The sequence below is a fragment of the Pipistrellus kuhlii genome, unplaced genomic scaffold (genome assembly GCF_014108245.1).
Source record: "Pipistrellus kuhlii isolate mPipKuh1 unplaced genomic scaffold, mPipKuh1.p scaffold_m20_p_2, whole genome shotgun sequence".
NCBI classification, from domain to species: domain Eukaryota; kingdom Metazoa; phylum Chordata; class Mammalia; order Chiroptera; family Vespertilionidae; genus Pipistrellus; species Pipistrellus kuhlii.
In genome coordinates, this window is record NW_023425515.1 from 13,508,561 (window position 1) to 13,527,015 (window position 18,455).

The following is an 18,455-nucleotide window of genomic DNA, read 5'->3' on the forward strand; positions in this document are numbered from 1 at the left end:
TTATAAATAATTGCAAATTGCCCATGACTTTCTAATTCAATATTAAAGTAGAGTCCACAAAAAAAAATTATAAACCTATATTATAAAAACAGCCTATCATGAAAAGAACAAGGTGTCAGCATAGGACAAATCTATTAAGTCAACTATTGACAGACATAAGCCCTTTCATGGACTTTGACTATAGCTAAACTTAAGAAAACAAATTCAAGTTAAACTTTGAACTTCAGAATTTAGGGAGAAAAAGAAAGCAACTGAAATAAATTACATATTCAGTTTAAATTCAGTTGGCACTATTTCTGGATACAGCTTAAAGTTCTGTTAGCTGTCCTATTTATTCTTGCCAGAACTAACCATAGGCAAAGCATATGAAATTCTAAGATCTTCAGCAAATAGAGACTTTAAAAAACATATGTAATGTTACTCATGTGGTGAGTCAGAATTATACTTATGCAGTAGTACAGATGGAAATGATTTGTTCTGGAAACCAAGATAGCATTATTATTTTATTATTTTATCTATACAAATGATTCATATGCTAGTGCATATGAGGAGTCTCAGACCATAAAATACATTCAGAAATATTTTAATCAGAATGCCATTATATTATAGCTATGAAATTTAGATTTAAGGCTTTCACACTGCTTATTTTGTACCTGTATATCAATGACATGTGAGTCTCCTCTATTTTATTTAAAACACATAGCAGTATATAAACTCAGCTTCAATGTAAAAGATTCAAATAACACGCACATATTTGCTATAAAGAAGTTTTCCTTCCTCCTCTCCCCCAGTTTATTCCCTTACTCAAAGGTGTTCAGTGTATATCATTCAAGTTATCATATTACAAATTTACACATGATGTATTTTATTATATGTATTGTTCAATGTATTGCATTTTCTCTTAATAGTGATATTTAAATATATTGTTGGTAGAAATATAAACTGTCAAGAAATTGTTGAAGACATGAGTTAGAAATTCATCATTTAACCAACAATACCACTTCTGCAAAAGAAGACATAAACAGTGGTGTTTATTCCAGAGTTGTTTGAAATAATGTAGAAGAAAGAATATAAATATCCAAGAATACAAAAATGTTTTAATAGAGTATAACATATCCATACTTTAGATTATCATGTTGCTGTTTAAAGTAATGAGACATATATAAATGTAATGAGCTTTGGTATATGCAAGTTATTTCCTATTGACCTTCTGAAAATATTAATTCAAATTTATTTGTAAGTAGTATTCTTAATAATAAAGTCTAATAAAAGAATATTAGGAATTGTAAGTTCTTCAATGTCAGAGTAAAACTCTGGCTATTGGTATGTTACATATTTGAAAAGAGTTATCAGAAATCTCTCCCCCTCGAGGTATAGTTAAAAGAGCAATGGACTTGGGAAACTGATTTTGAGCAAAGTATTTGATCTTCCTCAGGCTCAATTTCTCAATCCTTAAATTGAAATAAGATGATAATTAAGTAGGAAAGCACATTCCACAAAGAGGTACTCATCAAATGTTTTTTAAAACTATAATTAAAATTCTCCCCCCCCCCACCCCCAATGATTCTTTGGATGACTCCAACAAATTCTGATCATCTCCAGTATTTAATCCCTAACAATTTAATTTCTATAGTAAGAACATTGGATAATAGAACAATAGATATTGGTTAAGTGCAATAATTTATTAAGTAAGACAATTTAACTATAGGTTATTAGTAAAATAGGAATTTTTAGGGGTGAAAAAAAGAGGTTTAGGAAGTTTTTTTAATTAAAGGGGTCAGTGAAAGAAACCAAAAGCTATAGAGTTACAAAGGTTACATTTTCATAAGACAAGGGAGAGGCAGCAGTTACATTTCCATAAGACAAGAGATCTTGGAGTAGCCAAAGGTCTATATTTACAAAATAAAGAAGGAGGGCCTCACATGTCCCTTGTGAGGTTTGACCTTCAAGCTCAGGAGTTTCTATAGTGACCAAATCAAAGGGAATAGTGACCAATCAGAGGGGATATCAGGACACAGGGACTTGCAGCCTTTATAAAATGGAGAAGGAGGAACTTGCTGGGACTCTTTCCCCTCCCTACATGGAAGTCTGTACTTGTTCTTCAATAGATTTCCACCTTTGCTATGCCAACTTCCCTCTGTGGTTTCATTCTTTGACTCTGATAGACAAAGAATCCAGGGAAACCATCCTGCCCAGGAGAACATTGAGTGTTCCAGTAAAAAAAAATCCCATATTATTAGTAAAAAGTAAAAAAAAATAAAATAAAAAAATAAAATAAATTAAGTTTAATTTATTATTTAGGACAAATGCATTTTTGAAAGGTAAAATAATTTACTAAATACAAATGCTTAATTTCAATAGATTAAGTACAAGTAAAACTTACAGAAAAGTATAAAAGTACTTCGTCTCTGATGACTCTTAGATCTATTTTAAACCATATCTTAAAGATATGTTTTACAAGACAAAAATACTAGGTTTGAAATATGAGCATGAAAGAGAAAAAGAAAACTTCTAAATATTCAAAAAAGGCTTAAAAATAATTGAGAAATGCTTTCAGAAGTATTATATAAATATTAAAGATATTCACGTGTTCGCAGACAGAGTATTAAAGAAGAGACAGCTAAATAATTCAATTAAAGAAGATAAAAAATGGAAGAAATAGCTATTCTGTTCTTAAAGGTAAATTCACAATCTTATAAATAAAGATAGCTTCAAATGTGGTAATCTCCTAAAAAATGTCATATAATCTATTCTATATACTTTCCTGTGAAATGAAAGGAGAGGATATAAAATATAATTTGTATTATATTATTACTCTATCATATTTCTTGTGAATTCTTTTTCAAAGTCAAATTCAATAAAAACGTTCTTAAGATGATGGTTCACATAAATTATGTCCTTTTATTTTCTCAGTAGTCCACCAAGGTAAGGGTATCCTATATCATAAAAAAGTAATATGCAAATTGACTTTCACACCCTCACACAAGATGACTGCCCCTATGTGGTCACAAGGTGGCTGCCACAAGATGGCTGGCAGGTGAAAGCAGTTGTGGGAGATCAGGCTAGCAGGGGAGTGCAGTTGGGCTGGCAGCGGAAGGCAGTTGTGGGGGGACCAGACCTATAGGGGAGGACTGATGGGGGCAATTAGGCCTGCAGGGGAGGGCAGTTAGAGGCAACCAAGCCAGCAGAGAAGGGCAGTTGGGGTTGATCGGGCCAGCAGGGAAGCAGTTAGGTGATGATTAGGCTGGCAGGGGAGTGGTTAGGGGGTTATAAGGCTTGCAGGCAGAAGTGGTTAGGGTGATCAGGTTGGCAGGCGAATGTTTGGGAGCCAGCAGGCCCGGAATGTGAAAGGGATGTCCAACTGCCAGTTTAGGCCTGATCTGAGAGGGTGCAGGCTGGGCTGACAGACATCCCTCTCCTCCCCAGTGCATGAATGTCGTGCAGCCAGAAAGCCCCAATCAGGACTAGGGACCCTACCCATTCACAAATTTTGTGCGCCAGGCCTCTCGTGGATGATAAAAAGAGGATCAGAAAGGTTAGGAAACTTGCTTAGGAATAGACTGCTGAACTTCAAAGCTGGAATTCCCATTTGTACACCCCAGATTTAACTTTTTAAAAAATTTACCACATAAGTTGTTTTAAAATATTTACATCAAAATGAATGCAAATACTTTGCTTTCATAGTTTTATTGATCAATATAACCATTCTCATTATGCATTTTAAGGTAATAATTATAAAATATGTAATGAGCCGTAGCCAGTTTGGTTCAGTGAAGAGTGTGTCAGCCTGCAGACTAAAGGGTCTCTGGTTCAATTTCAATTGCGGGCACATGCTGGAGTTGTGGGCTTGATCCCCAGTAGAGGGTGTGCAGGAGGCAGCCAATCAATGATTCTCTCTCATCACAGATGTTTCTATCACTCTCTCTCCTCTCCTTTTCTCTCTGAAAACAATAAAAGTATATATTGAAAAATAAAAGTGAAAATAAAAGACATGTAATGAGTACCATTTAGTTAAACTAGTTATAAAAAGGTATCAGATAAGTCACATTTTTCCTATGTGATAGGAAGGATAAGAAGACCCTGACATGAGTTCTTTATTGTTGTGTTGTTGTTGTTGGGTTGCTGAATGCTGAGTAATTAAATAGCAATCAGGCACTTAAAGACAGGCTGGTATCGCTGAAACTGGTTTCGCTCAATGGATAGAGCGTCGGCTTGGGGACTGATAGGTCCCAGGTTCAATTCCGGTCAAGGGCATGTACCTTGGTTGCGGGCATATCCCCAGTAGGGGTGTGCAAGAGGGAGCTGATCGATGACTCGCTCTCATCGATGTTTCTAACTCTCTACCTCTCTCCCTTCCTCTCTGTGAAAAATCAATAAAATATATTAAAAAAAAAAAAAAAGACAGGCTGGTCTCACTACTATATTTATGATATGTAAAGCAGACAAAGACTACATTTTCCATTTTGTGGTCTGGTTACAGTGCACAAACCCCAGAAAAAGGGTTACATAATTGAAACCATCCTTCACGGGTCTGTCAGAGAAACAAGACTTTGAATTCTGAAAACTCTATATGACAAAAAGAGATGTTTTTTTTTTTATTTTTTACAATACTATTATGAGTGCCAACATTTCCATCCATAGTGGAATGGTTCTTGTAGCCATTTCCATAACTTTTAAATATCATTTTTCACTTAATAAAAGTATTTTGCATAGAAAGACCTAATTATGTTATGCAAAAGCCACAGGGATAATTATAGTTCATCCAGACATTCTTAATCTATATTAGTGGAAATATGTTACAGGCCTGAAGAGAAACTCACATATCATTATGCAATCTCCAACAGCTGCTCAGCTCAGTCTTGCTGTAATCAAAACTAAGTTATCATCCCATCATTTCTAACATGCCAAGTTCTTCAACATTTCTACTGAGTTAGAGATATATTTTGAGTCATCAGATCTAAGGCTTTGTACTATCAATAAATGTGTTTCACTAAACAAAACATGTCCTTTCTCTAACATAATTTAAGATTTATTTATATTTTTTCAATTTAATTTAACTAACATGTATTTTCCAAATATGTTCTCAGTGTTAATGGAACTAGGAAGCTTATGGGTATTACAGAACCTAATATACAAATACTAATATATAAATACTAATATACAAATACTAATATACAAATACTAATAGACCTAACAGGAGAACAACCAAACAACCAAACTACCAGTTGCTATAAGATGTGCTGACCACAAGGGGGTGAAAGCAGAACATGGTGGGTGTTGGCAGCAGGCAGCAGAGGGCAGAACATGGCAGGCATCAGCCACAGTGGAAGTAACACCCCGAGGCAGGGCACCAGTTGCTGTCATCGGGGCAAGCCTGTGCTGGTTACTGAAAATTATTTGCCCCTGCATACCATGGTCCCATCAGGCACTTGTACCCGCTGCAGGTGCCAGCCCCGCTCACACCCACTGCTGACACTGAAGTAGCCACTCACACCTGCTGTGGCACCCAGCACCAGCCCCGATTACTCAGTGCTGTCAGTGGGTGCCAGTGGCAGCTGCCAGTCCTGATCACCCCTCAGGGCTTCTCTACCTACCCCTGCTCATGAGGGGTGACTGGGGCTGGCTGGCCAACCTCCCAGCATCTGTCCCCAGCTATAGACCTTGATCACTGGCCAGGTTAAGGAACCCTTCATGGGCATGAATTTGTGCACTGGGCCTCTTGTGATAAATAAATAACTAAATTGTTTAAACTTTTTTTATACATTTCAGGAAACTTTAATGATCCCTCTTTGGGAAAATTATAAGGGAAGGTGAATGAAAATCTTACATTTACAAAGGAATCAGAGGACACATCCTTTTAATTTAAAGGAGTAGCATACAAACAAACCAGATGAATCAAGGACACACTCACAAACATTCTCATTCATCCTAATCAATATTTGCACTGATGACCCACCAAGTCCTTCACAATTTTCAAGATATTTGATAAAATTTTATTTAATCATAACTGTTTAGTCTATTCCTATCATGCCTATATGAAATTTGTTCTATTTTACAAATCAAATCTCCAATACTACCAAATGTATTTCACCCAAACTTAGCTTCAGAGGTTGCTACATTTTTCTTTTATGTAGTTTTATTTAAATAATTTATGTATCCTAAATACTTAGTCCTTCTCTAGTATCACTCTACAAAGAAGGAGAAATGGTTATAAGAAATTTTAAATAGTCAACTAACAGCAATTTTCCCTTCAATCACATATTATTAAAAAGTCAGTAGGAGTTCATCTTTATTTTTTTTTTTTAATCAATAACATTCTTAGCTATGGTTTTATTTGAACTCAGTAAATAAACCTTACCAAAAAAATCTGATAACTACACATTTTTAGCTTAATATTCCAATCATAGATTTTAGAACATGAAATAACTTTGAAGAAATGCCAAAATCAAACACTGAGATATTTGGGGGGGGGGGGGAAATCAATGGGTAATTTTAGTACGGTGGTATAATACAATCAGAATTGCAATGTAAAGAGAGAGAAAGAAAGTGAAAGCCTGTGGTAGCAGACAATTATAGCATAAAATTTCTTTCTTTATCTTCATCACTGTTCCAGAACACTTTATTGAAATGCAGAAATGCATTATTCTCTCAGGTGGTGAAAACAGAAAATGGTAGACTTGGTAACAAGACTACTTTACAAAACTGAGTGATCAGAAAGACACAATGTAGGTCATGGAGCAAAGTCAGCTAAGCCATCATAGTTTGACAATAATGGAAAGATGGCAGGGATATTTGTACCTCTCTCTCTCTGAATGCTGAACATGTAATAATTGTTCCTCAGAATAACTCTATGTGGTGGATAGAGTGGGTTATCCTGGATAAAACTAAAAGCTCAGGTAAGTTTTGTGGCAAATAAGAGAGTAGCCTAAGCTCACCTGATACCTGATCAATCCTTTTCCCACTTACTTTTAAACTATTTTTTTTACTGATAAGAGAGAGAGAGAGAGAGAGAGAGATGAGAGAGAGAGAGAGAGAGAGAGAGAGAGAGATGAGAGAGAGAGAGAGAGAGAGAGAGATGAGAGAGAGAGAGAGAGAGAGAGAGAGAGAGAGAGAGAGAGAGAGATACAGACAGACAGACATCAATTGGTTGGATTGAGCCCAAAACCCAGGCATGTGCCCTGACTCAGAATTGAACCTGATTTGATTGACCTCTTGGTTCATAGGTCGATTCTCAACCACTGAGCAACATTGGCCAGGCCCCACTTACTTTCAAAAGTTCTCATTTTCTAAATATCATCAAAGAAAAGGAACCAATGAATGTAACTAACCCTGAGTAATTTTAGGATGTCCTGTCCTTCTGCCTTTATTATTTGAAAATGTATGCATTATTAAAAGGAAAGCTCCACCTTAGACCAAATTATTTCAAAGCACATAAATACAACCCATTGTAACTAAAATTCATTTGAAAACCATAATAGTTGATGATTATAATTAATGCACTTCTATTTGAATTATGCTATTGTACTTTATTTTCAATTGGTAGTCACAACTTACTTAAACATAGCATATATATGCTAATGAAAGTAAGATTTCTCTGAAAGTTGGAGTTCTTTTAAATAAATTATTGATCTGAAAGTAACATATGAATTATAACACTATGGTTGTTACCTAAATTTTGTTACCTCTTCTCTGCAGGAATTGATGGGGATCTTTTGTTTTGACCTTAACAAGAATTAGGCTATCTTCTTAGTGGAGTAACATTTTCAGTAGCTGATGAAAAATATTCTCAGGGCAGAATGCCTGGAAACCAGGCCTCAAAGATTCTACATTAATACTATTTGTAGTTTTGCATTTGGTAAATTGCTACTAGCAGGTCTAATGGGAGTTCAAGAGGCTATTTTAGTCCTTAAACATTTAAATACTTCCCTTGCATCATAAAAAATGGGGAAAGTGGTTCTCTAAACCCTCATTCCCAGAGATCATGTTAACTAATGAATATTCTTAATGTGCAGAAGAGACTTAATGTGCATTTCAGAAGCACCCCAGGCTTACTCTTTCTGTCACTGAAGTCTAGAATTAAAAAGACCCCTAAAGCATTCAAACTCTCTAAAATGTACTTAACTTTCTGCAAAATTTACAATGAATATCTGTATCCTGATAATGTCTAGAAGAGAATTTTGAGTGAATGTTTTGGTCAAGGGAAGGCAGTTGAAGATAAAAGGAATATATTTGCCTAGTTAGAGTTTAGAAAGGGGGAGGCATTCTATCCCGTGTTATTTCTTGTTCAGATTATTTTTTCGAAATATGGAAATGTGTGGCTACAATAGAAGATGTCTCTTGTGCTTCTCTGAAGTTCAAGGCTTCTAGAGACGTCATTGCTTGAACCCAAAAAAAGTTCTTGCCTGGGAAGATTTTAATAGTCACTTAGCTAATGAAATCAATTGTAAGTGCTCTTTGGAACTCATCAAATAATTCCCAAGGATTAAAATTTGAGAACATCTATTAGCAAAATACATAATATCTGGATTCATCACCAATGTACATAATCTCAAAATATTTTCAAATCTATTCTTTCAAATGGTTTGCCTAATTGTTCTCACAGTTCTATTCCCACTCCCTTAGTTCAAGTAGCTTCCCAAGACTTCTATCCTTTAGTTCTTTAACTCTAATGTGTTCTGAACACTACTTTCTTATGCATAAGCTACAGATTTTGAAATGGCTCTTGAACTATAAACAGGGTATTAAAAGTCTGTAATGTGGTAGCTTCAAAATCTCCCTCAGACATCTTTATCTCTGAAACTATCATAGACTCTCATAACCATTTAATAACTACTTGTTGTCATGTCACTTTTCATGCAGTCACTTCCATCTCTACCTGATGGTGCCCCTCTCTATGTTTCAAGCTCTGCTCAAATATTGCCTCTTCTGGGATGTCCTTCCTTCGCAAGAGATTCTCTATCCCTCTGTTATAGGGATACTTCATTTGGTATTGCATTAACATTTACTTACATATAGTTCTACCTAAAACTTTTGAAGGACAAAGTGTGTCTTGGTTATGTATGTGCTCACCACAATGCCTGACTCAGAGCTTTGTATGTACGACAGAAGTGTGTTATCTGATTTAGTGGTTGCGACTCTTCTTGGGGACACAGATAGATGACATGTACTGGAGTTACCCAAGCAAGTTCTGGTCTGATGGCTGAGTTCTAAAGAGCAGAATGTGGGTGGGATTGATTATTCCTCTTCCAGGTCAGGACCATAAAATCCTTCCATGTGTAAACTTACAATGTGAAGCTGTGGATGTTATTGTTGTTGAATAACAAGATGAAAAAAATCAATGAGCAGAAAGCTTCCCAGGGCACACTGCTCTAAGTTATAAACTCCTGGACTATGTTAGAACTGTTTTGATGCTGAAATTTTTATCTCTTTTATTAGTAAATGTAGCCTAATTTGCATGTAGCTGCTGAATGGTCAGCCAGTTATTGCAGTGGGGAAAAAGAAATAATGCCAGACTGGTCTTCTTTTGGAAGGATTTGTTGGAATGATCCTAACTTGACTCAAATGGCCATCTCATCTTCTCTCCAGTGCTGAGCCCATCCCCATGCGGCAGATTGGGTCTAACAATTTCTCCATTTGGACATAATTACTCTCCTAGAATTTGTTACATCTATAGGGAATTGGCCCCCAGACCTTCTGGTTACCAGTGAATTCATTTGGCTAGACTTCTTAATTCCTAAACATATGCCCGATCATTCTCATCACTCCAGGTCAAACAGATGTTTTTGTCTTAAATAATGTATAGTAGCAATGCATTCAGAATGTTTTCACCTATGTTGGCACTTCTATAATATCCCTTTGATAATGGCTTATCCTGTGAAAAAGTCTTAACCTTCTGCCTGTTTCTAAAAATATTTTTTTTGTGTGCTAGCTAATTCTCTCTAATGCTACTCAGCTACTGGTGAGCAGGAATTATGTCAGATGTTTCTCTGTGGATCCCAAAGCACCTGCCCAAGTGGCTGGAAAGAGATTAGGGTTATCTATTGATCAACTTGTCTGTGTGAATTAAGTATCAATGTTGCTTTTCTAAATTTCTGTTTATAACTATTCATTTTTAATCAACCAATGAATAATTTTAATTGATTTGGTAAATGCATCACAGTGATTAAAAGGTTAATAACATTTAGTAAGCATTGATCTTTTTTTTTCTATCCACAGGAGACAAGAATTCTAAATGTTGATTCAAGTGTTTCTAAACCTAGATGATTTCGGCCACATTCCTGTGATGTTGCCTCTAATGCAGAAATAGTACAAGAGAATGTTGTAAAAATCTTGCTACATTGTGTTGTTATAGATTACTTTCAAGAACATATTAAATTTGCTCTTACTAATTTATATCTGACTGACAAGAAAATATTGATTGAGATGACGAGAACAATAACAAAGCGAATTGTCATTCAATATATCAAAATTTAACACAGAAAACACTGATATTGAGGAATACCATATTTAGCTTTGAGATTTAAAAAGTTTACTTCTTTATTGAGGCAGATACTTTATAGAAAATGAAGTAAAAATCGTTGCTGACAGGAGAACAGTGTCAGCAATGAACAGTGTAGGAGAACCTTAAAGCAACCAGAAATGAGTAATGAAAGACTGTGCAGGAATTTCACTTCAAAGTAACACATTATGAGATATGAATCCAGAAATCTACCACACCTTCCAGAAATAAAGGTAAGAGAAGCCAGACAGAACAAATTAATGCAACTGAAAGGCCAGAAGAAAACCGCAGACACATTTGTACTCTTAGAGGACAGACTAATAAATAAAAATTCCACAAAAAATAAATATGAGAAAGAATGGCCTTGCTTGAAAACAAGTAAAAAACAATACCTCAAAAAGTTTAAAATAGATATGTCTTGGAGTAATCTTAGAACCAGAAACTATGAGCAGTTTAAAAAAATTAAAACTAAAAGGCTTGAAAGAACAGAAAAGATCATGATGCCAAGGTATCACTTTCAAAACTCAAAAAATCCTGGCCATGGTTTCCCTATATCTGATGTCATTCCTGATAAAAAGGTGGAGATAGAGATGAAAGTGTTCAAGTACCCAAGATATAAAAGGCAAAGAAAAACCCATTCGAATAAAGTTGTCTTTTTTTTTAAATTTAATTTATTGGGGTAACGTTAGTTAATAAAGTTGTATAGGTTTCAGGTGTACAATTCTATGATATATACTCTGCATATTATATGGTGTGCTTGCTGCCCAGTCAAGTCTCCTTCCATCACCATTTATTTCCCTCTATAATACCTTTTACTTCCCCACATCTCCCTTCCCCTTTAGTAATCACCAGACTGTTGCCTGTGTGTATGAGTATTTTTGTTTGTTTATTTGTGTTTTTTTTCTTGACCCCTTCAACTTTTTTTACCCAGCCCTGTGACCCCTTCCCTACCTGACAGCTGTCTGTCAGTCTCTATCTATGAGTCTGCTTCTATTTTGTTTGTTTATTTTGCTCAGTAGGTTCCACATATGAGTGAAATCATATGATACTTGTCTTTCTCTGACTGGCTTATTTCACTTAGCATGATGCTCTCTAGGTCCACCCATGCTGTTGCTAAAGTTAAATTACCTTCTTTTTATGGCTGAATAGTACTCCATTGAGTAAATGTACGACAGCTCTTTTATCCACTCACCCACTGATGGACACTTGGGCTGCTTCCAATTCTTGGTTATTGTAAATAATGTTGCAATGAACACAGAGGGGTACATATATTCTTTCCAATATATATTCTCAGGAATAGAATTGCTGAGTCATAGGGCAGTTCAATTTTTTTTGAGGGAACTCCATATTGTTTTCCACAATGACTACACCAATCTGCATTACCATTAACAGTTCACGAATGGGGATAGGGGGTACCTTATCTTCACATCCTCACCAACACTTGTTTTTTGATTTCTTGATGATAGCCATTTTCACATCATTGATGAAGTAACATCTTATTGTGGTTTTAATTTGCCTTTCTCTACTTTTTAGTGACATTGAACATCTTTTTTTTATATATCATCTGTATATCCTTTTTGGAGAAATGTCTATTCAGGGCCCTTGCCCATTTTCTAATCTGTCTGTTTGTTTGTGTCCCTGTTAAGTTTTATAAATTTTATATAAATTTTGGATATTAACCTCTTGTTAGATGCATAACTGGAGAATCAAGTTGTCAAGAAAATATACTATGACTGACTGATCTATGATATATCTACAGATGAATGGAATAGAGGGTCGGACAAAAGTAGGTTTACAGTTTTGAATATGCAAAACACAGTTTATTCTTGTACTATTTATTTATTTATTTGTTTATTTATTATTGTATTATTTTCATAGGAACAATTGTAAATCTATTTATTATTGTATTATTTTCCATAGGAACTGTAAATCTATTTTTTCCCAACCCTGTATAAAAGATAACATTCATAACAGTAAATACATAGCTTATAAATAAGTTATTACATGAATTAAAAAGTCATTCCTTAATGATTGGCAGATGTAAAATAAAACTAAGTGATAGAATGCAACAGGCACTTAAGGCTTTAATTTTGTAAATTTTTTAATAACTTGTCTTCATACTTTCATAATTTTGACAGTGAACTTAAAACCCTTCACAAAAACCCACAACAAAAATAAGAAAGTTTATTATTATGCAAGGAACTTAATTTTGGAATATATTTCTTGTAGCTACAATTCTTTATCTCCTTTTGAACTCCTTCTCTTCCTTTATCTGTTCCTTAAATATTGATTTTTATCAAGAGTTCTATCCTAACCAAATACTGTTCTTTTTCCAGTTTTATTGAGATATAATTGACATACAACACTGTATACGTGTAAAATGTGCAACATAATTGTTTGATATATGTATATATTGTGAAACAATTACAATAACTTTAACATCAATCAACTCACATATCGATAGTTATAAATTTCTTGTAATGAACATTTTAAAGATCTTCTCTCTTAATAACTTTCAAATATACATTAATATATTATTGTGTTGTTAACCATAGTCACCATACTTTACATTATACTCCCAGAACCTACTTTAACTGGATATTTGTACCTTTTGACCATCTTCACCCATTCTTGCTCTTCCACCATCTCCCCCAACCCCTGACTCTGGCAACTATCCAATCTGTTTACTATCCTATGAGTTTGGTTTTTACATCTCCACATGTAAGTGAGATCACACAGTATAGGTTTACCTCTATCTGACTTGTTTCACTTAGCATAATGCCCTCAAGGTTCATCATGTTGACTCCATTGGCAGGATTTCCTTCTTTTTAATGCCTAAGTTATCAACTACTGTCCTTAATGTAATCTAGTGATTCTTGAAATGACTCTGTGAGCCTCTCACCTTTGCTTTCAACATATAATCATAACAGATAAAATCCTACCTAATAAAGGAGAAAGATGCAAATTGACCACACCTTCACTATGACCATAAGCCCCACCCACCAGCCAATCAGGGTGAGTATGCAAATTACCCAAACAAGATGGCAGTTAATTTGCATATCCAGGCCAGAGTGAGGGCTAAAGACACATAGAAAGAAGCCAAGCACTTCAGAGAAGCAAGCAAGCGGGGCAGAAGGAAGGGAAGCAAGTGGGGTGGGGAGAAGGGAGGAAAGTGGGCAGGGCAGCAACCACAGCAGGAAGCCCTATTGCAGGAATCTTCCTGCAAGGGGCATCTATTATAGTGTTAAATGAGATAATGTAACAGTGATGTCCACAATGTAAACACTTCCCAGAACCACTGATAGAATAGAAACAGAAAGTGAATACAGCGCATTGCTGGTTTCTGGAATGAGAGGCCAAGGATTACCTACATCTGTGAGGTAACTGAGGTGCCACCCTTACCCCCAGGGAGTGCAAATCAGAGTCAGGTTAGTGACTGACATCTGAGATAACAGGAAGTTGAATAACTGACTATCACTCTGGAGCCATGGTGTACATAGAGCTGTGTAGTGGGGAGGCCAGAAGCACCAGCTAGAATCTGTCCATCAGAATCTGGGGCAAACTGTTCTTTGAGATCTATGATATCTTTGTTATCAGAGATTGTGAGCTTGGGGTAGAGAGCAGCACTGGGGTGAGGCTAGCAATGAGATAATTTTTTTTTTAAATCCTTTTCACTTATGTTGGGATTGAAAACCAAAATTCTAAGACATGTGAAGTCATACCAAAAAATATATATATATATATATATATATATATATATATATATATATATATATCAGAAAAAGTTTAAAAACAGGCAATGAAGTCATTCCAGATGATATAAAAATAATAGATACATTTCAGAATTTCCAAGTAAGCATGTTAGCAACCCTAAATACACAAAATAAGAAATAACATCAATATAATTTTCCAGAAAATAGAGATAAAACGATAAAAGCAACAATGGGAAATGTATCAATTAGATACTTATAGAGCAGAAATAATAAAAACAAAAATTAGTAGATTGGGAGATAATTTTGAGTAAATTCAGCCAAAATGCAGATTAGAAAAATATATAAATTAGTGTGAAAGACAATTTAAGAAATATATATGATATATTATGAAGCTTACACATACATTTCCTAGAGTGTTCCAGAAAGAGAAGGAGATTAGAGATAAAGAAACAATTTTAAAAAGAAAATTATTTATTTAATTGAAATAAAAGTGCAGCCATTATGACATTTTTCCTCAATAGAGAAGGCATAATTTCACTGCAACAATTGTCTACAGCTGCAGGGATACAGAAAAATAATGAAATTTAGTGGCCATGAGAATTAAGGAAGTAAGTTGCAGAGTGTCATAACCCTATCACATGTCCATACCACTCTATTGCCCTTGTTATGAGCTCATAAATGCAAACACACACATACACACACACACACACTGCACACACACACACACACACACACACACACTCTATACTGGTGTAATATAATAACCTAGAGGCAGAACAATGAATCGTCAATATATTTTAGATAGAGTTAAGAGAAATAATCCTAGAATTAATTTGTGAACATATTTCCATTGTTTTCTATTAACCTAACACATAATTTAAACTTCTGAGGAAAATTAGCCTTCCATAAGAAAACATATACTTTCATAAAACCATGGATTTCAGTTTTTAAAAGCTGCCTTCGCCTCAACAAATAAGCAAATATGAACAAAGAGAGTGAAGACGGAAGTTTAAGATTAATTGTTAGGAAAATTTAACAGTTGATCTTTTTTCTTTTGTTTGTCACAATTTATGTCCTTCCATTAAAGGGAACCTCATTCTTTTGTAGCCCCTCCCCATAGCATAGTAACTGCTTGAGTTGTGGTTAGCTATAACTAAGGAAAATAATGAAGATGCCTTTAATTTTTATCTCTTGTCTGGTTTGCAGAGAATAGGTAAGGGGTAAACACTTTTTTTTTTTTTTTTTTTTACAATCTTGATACTAAAGGGAGAAATTTTCAAAAGGCTGGTCTCTTGACAAAGCCTTTCATAAACACTCAGCCACACCTTAACTTTACTTAATGAGACATAGTGAAACAAAAAACCAAACAACTGACACCTCCTTTCTTGACTATACATATCAAAGACCTTGTTAAAAAAAACCTTGGCAATTTTATGAGAATATAATTTTAAAAACCAAAAACCTCAAAAGGCCCATGCAAATGAAAACTTCAACTCTCCCTCTCTCTCAAAAAAAAAAGAAAAAATTTAAAAAAAAGCTTCCACTTTCTCTGTACTACTAATAAACAACTAGGAAATGTGTTTGTGAGAGAAAAAAAGAAAAGAATGACTGTAACAGGTGATGAGCATAAAGAATTCCTCTAGAGAAGGATTTATCAGTCGCAGTTTGCAATTATTGAAAGAAGCTTGTATCAAATCAGAGGAGCAGCTCAAAATTAATTATCCTTCTTACACAGAGTTTTTGTATTAAAGTCAAGACTCAAGTTTTGCAACAGTGGATAGCTTTCCATAAATCTTTGAAAAAGAAGAGCTAAGTAATGCTTCAAAATTGCCTTATAAGCAAAAACATTCATTCTTCTTTGAAAGTTTTCCTCCCTTAATTGTGAAGTTTTATTGTGAAGTTTTATTGCTTCACAATTACTTCAATATATTTTTCCATTTATTCATTTGCTTTAGCAACCGGAGGCTATAAGTCTCAAAACATAAAGAGCTTCCTGAATCCAGTTTTATTTTTAAAAATAATTATTCAAAATTTATATTAGGGAGCTTCTCTTTAAATATTTTCCGTGGAGGTGAAACACATGATAAGGCAGGTCTCCTCTGTAAGATATCACTTCATTCATTGGGTAACATCTAATGAAGTCACATTCATAACAAAACTGTTTTTTAAACAAAATCAATGACAGCAATCATAGTCTGGTACTTATTAAAACTATAATTCTATATTTCAGATTTTGAAGAAGAAAATCTTCTATAATATTTCTCCCTGAAGGTCCTAATTTTATTTTTAACATACAGCATATTTAAAATAGGATTCTACTTATGCTAACATGAGGAACGAAGCCAAATTTACACTCTTAGGTGTTTTTTTTTTTTTTTTTCTCCTCCCAGAAAAGCATGCTTACTCATTTGCAAAGCATTTGCACTGAAATATCTGCACTAAATATTACACAGTCTTGTTTTAAGGTCATTATAATTCAGAAAATAAACTGTGTGCAGAGTTTCAACAGAGAAATATGAGCAAACAAAACATAAAGAAACAAAAGAAGTTTGCATGCTACTTCTCAAAGCACGTTTAAAGGACCCTTTGCCAGGAATAACACACAGAGGCTGGAAGAAGGCAATTGTAGAAATCAAAACACACACTTACTTTTTAATATGTATGGATGCACTTGTTTTTTTTTCCTATTTTAAGTTAAAAATAAGAGGACACCCCAGCGAGTCTTGCTGGCAGTCGGACACCACTCAGGCCCTGACCTTGCAAGTCACAGGAATTCTCACACAAAGCTATGTTCACACACACCCTGTGCTACATATCCCTGAGATAAGGCAGCAAGCACCAAGCCAGGAGAAGTGACACAAAGTTGGACTTACATGAAATGTTTACATCTCTTCTGTCACACCGCTGTTCCCCCATTATCTATTCCACACCTGATTTGCCTAAAACAATATTTACTCAGCTCACAGAGAAAGCATGGCTTAAAAAAACACAAAAGGACCATTTGAAGCAAGACACCAACACAATACAAATATTGTGTTCCTCCGTTCGCACTGCCAAGTTTAATGTGAGATCAAGCAGAAACAAAAGCAAATCGCCTCGTGAGAACTTACAAGCAATGCTCTTGCTGCAATCCCCCCTCAGAGCACGGAGAGATTCCTCTACTGGTTTTACAACACACACACACACACACACACACACACACACACACACACACACACACACACCATATTTCCAATCACATCTTAAATCTGCACTCACCAGGCGACAGCAACGGTTGCGTGGGGCAAAAAAAGTGTGCTATGTTCCTGCCCCTGATCCATGGCAGGGTTGCCTAGAAGTTGTCCAACACCCAACAGCCCGGAGCTGCCACCCAGAGGCCCCTTGCACGAGCTGGCTTGTTTGCCTGTCAATCTGAGTCCCGGCTTCTGCCTGCTGCGGCTGCTGTGCACTTTGCTGAAGTTTTCACATCATTTCCACGCACTCCCCATCCGCCTGGGGGAGGTCATTTGTCCTTTCAGTTCAAATCAAGACTCAAGTCCCTTCGGCGGGTCACTCTGGGACCCTAGATTTAGCGTTGGTAGTTCACCTTCAAGGGAGAAGGAGCTCTTGGGGAAGAAGTGGGTGGAGAGAAGTCAGCTCCCTACAAGGGAATTCGGAGTGTAATCAGGAGGAGAAACTTCCTCTCTTTTTTCCTTCCTTGCAGGGCTGAGAGGCCAGTGCCTCTTTCTTGCAGGAGTCAGGAATGCACAGGGAGGACGCTGAGAGGCCCGCCAGACAAGCCTTTCTCAATCAATTAGCTTGCAGCCATTACTTGTGACCTGGGGTCACGCAGTGTAAGTGTGTGGGGTGTGCCTTCAGGGGTCCCAGGGCTCCTTACTGCAGCTTAGATAACCCAAACCAAGCAGATGCTGCAACTCAAGGACTGTTTTTAATGGAAAATACGCTACAGATGGGAAAGAGAGCACAGGTACATTCCAAGTCTCTTTTTGCAGGAGCAGCTATGCATTGAAAGAGATGTATCTATATGTTTTCTATTAGGAAGTCCAAAACGATATATTCTCCCGTGTTGGCAAACAGGATTGAGGACCAAACAGTGAGGCATTTCTTTGATATGAAATTTATAGCTGGAGAATACAGACATGGCAAAATAACTGATATAGCTTAGGGATCCAGACATCTCTTCATTACTTGGCTTCTTTGATTTGGTTTTACTGTTCTTAAATACGACTGGCCTAGTAGACCTA

General features: G+C 35.7%; 1 long non-coding RNA gene across 1 annotated transcript in view; it reads right to left on the reverse strand.

Moving 5' to 3' along the window:
* Positions 1-17,899, reverse strand: part of LOC123652816 — a 68,854-nt gene extending 50,955 nt beyond the window's left edge. The window contains exon 1 of the long non-coding RNA XR_006742312.1: positions 17,470-17,899. This is a non-coding gene — a long non-coding RNA (uncharacterized LOC123652816). The remainder of the gene's footprint in view (positions 1-17,469) is intronic.
* Positions 17,900-18,455: the final 556 nt, after the last annotated feature.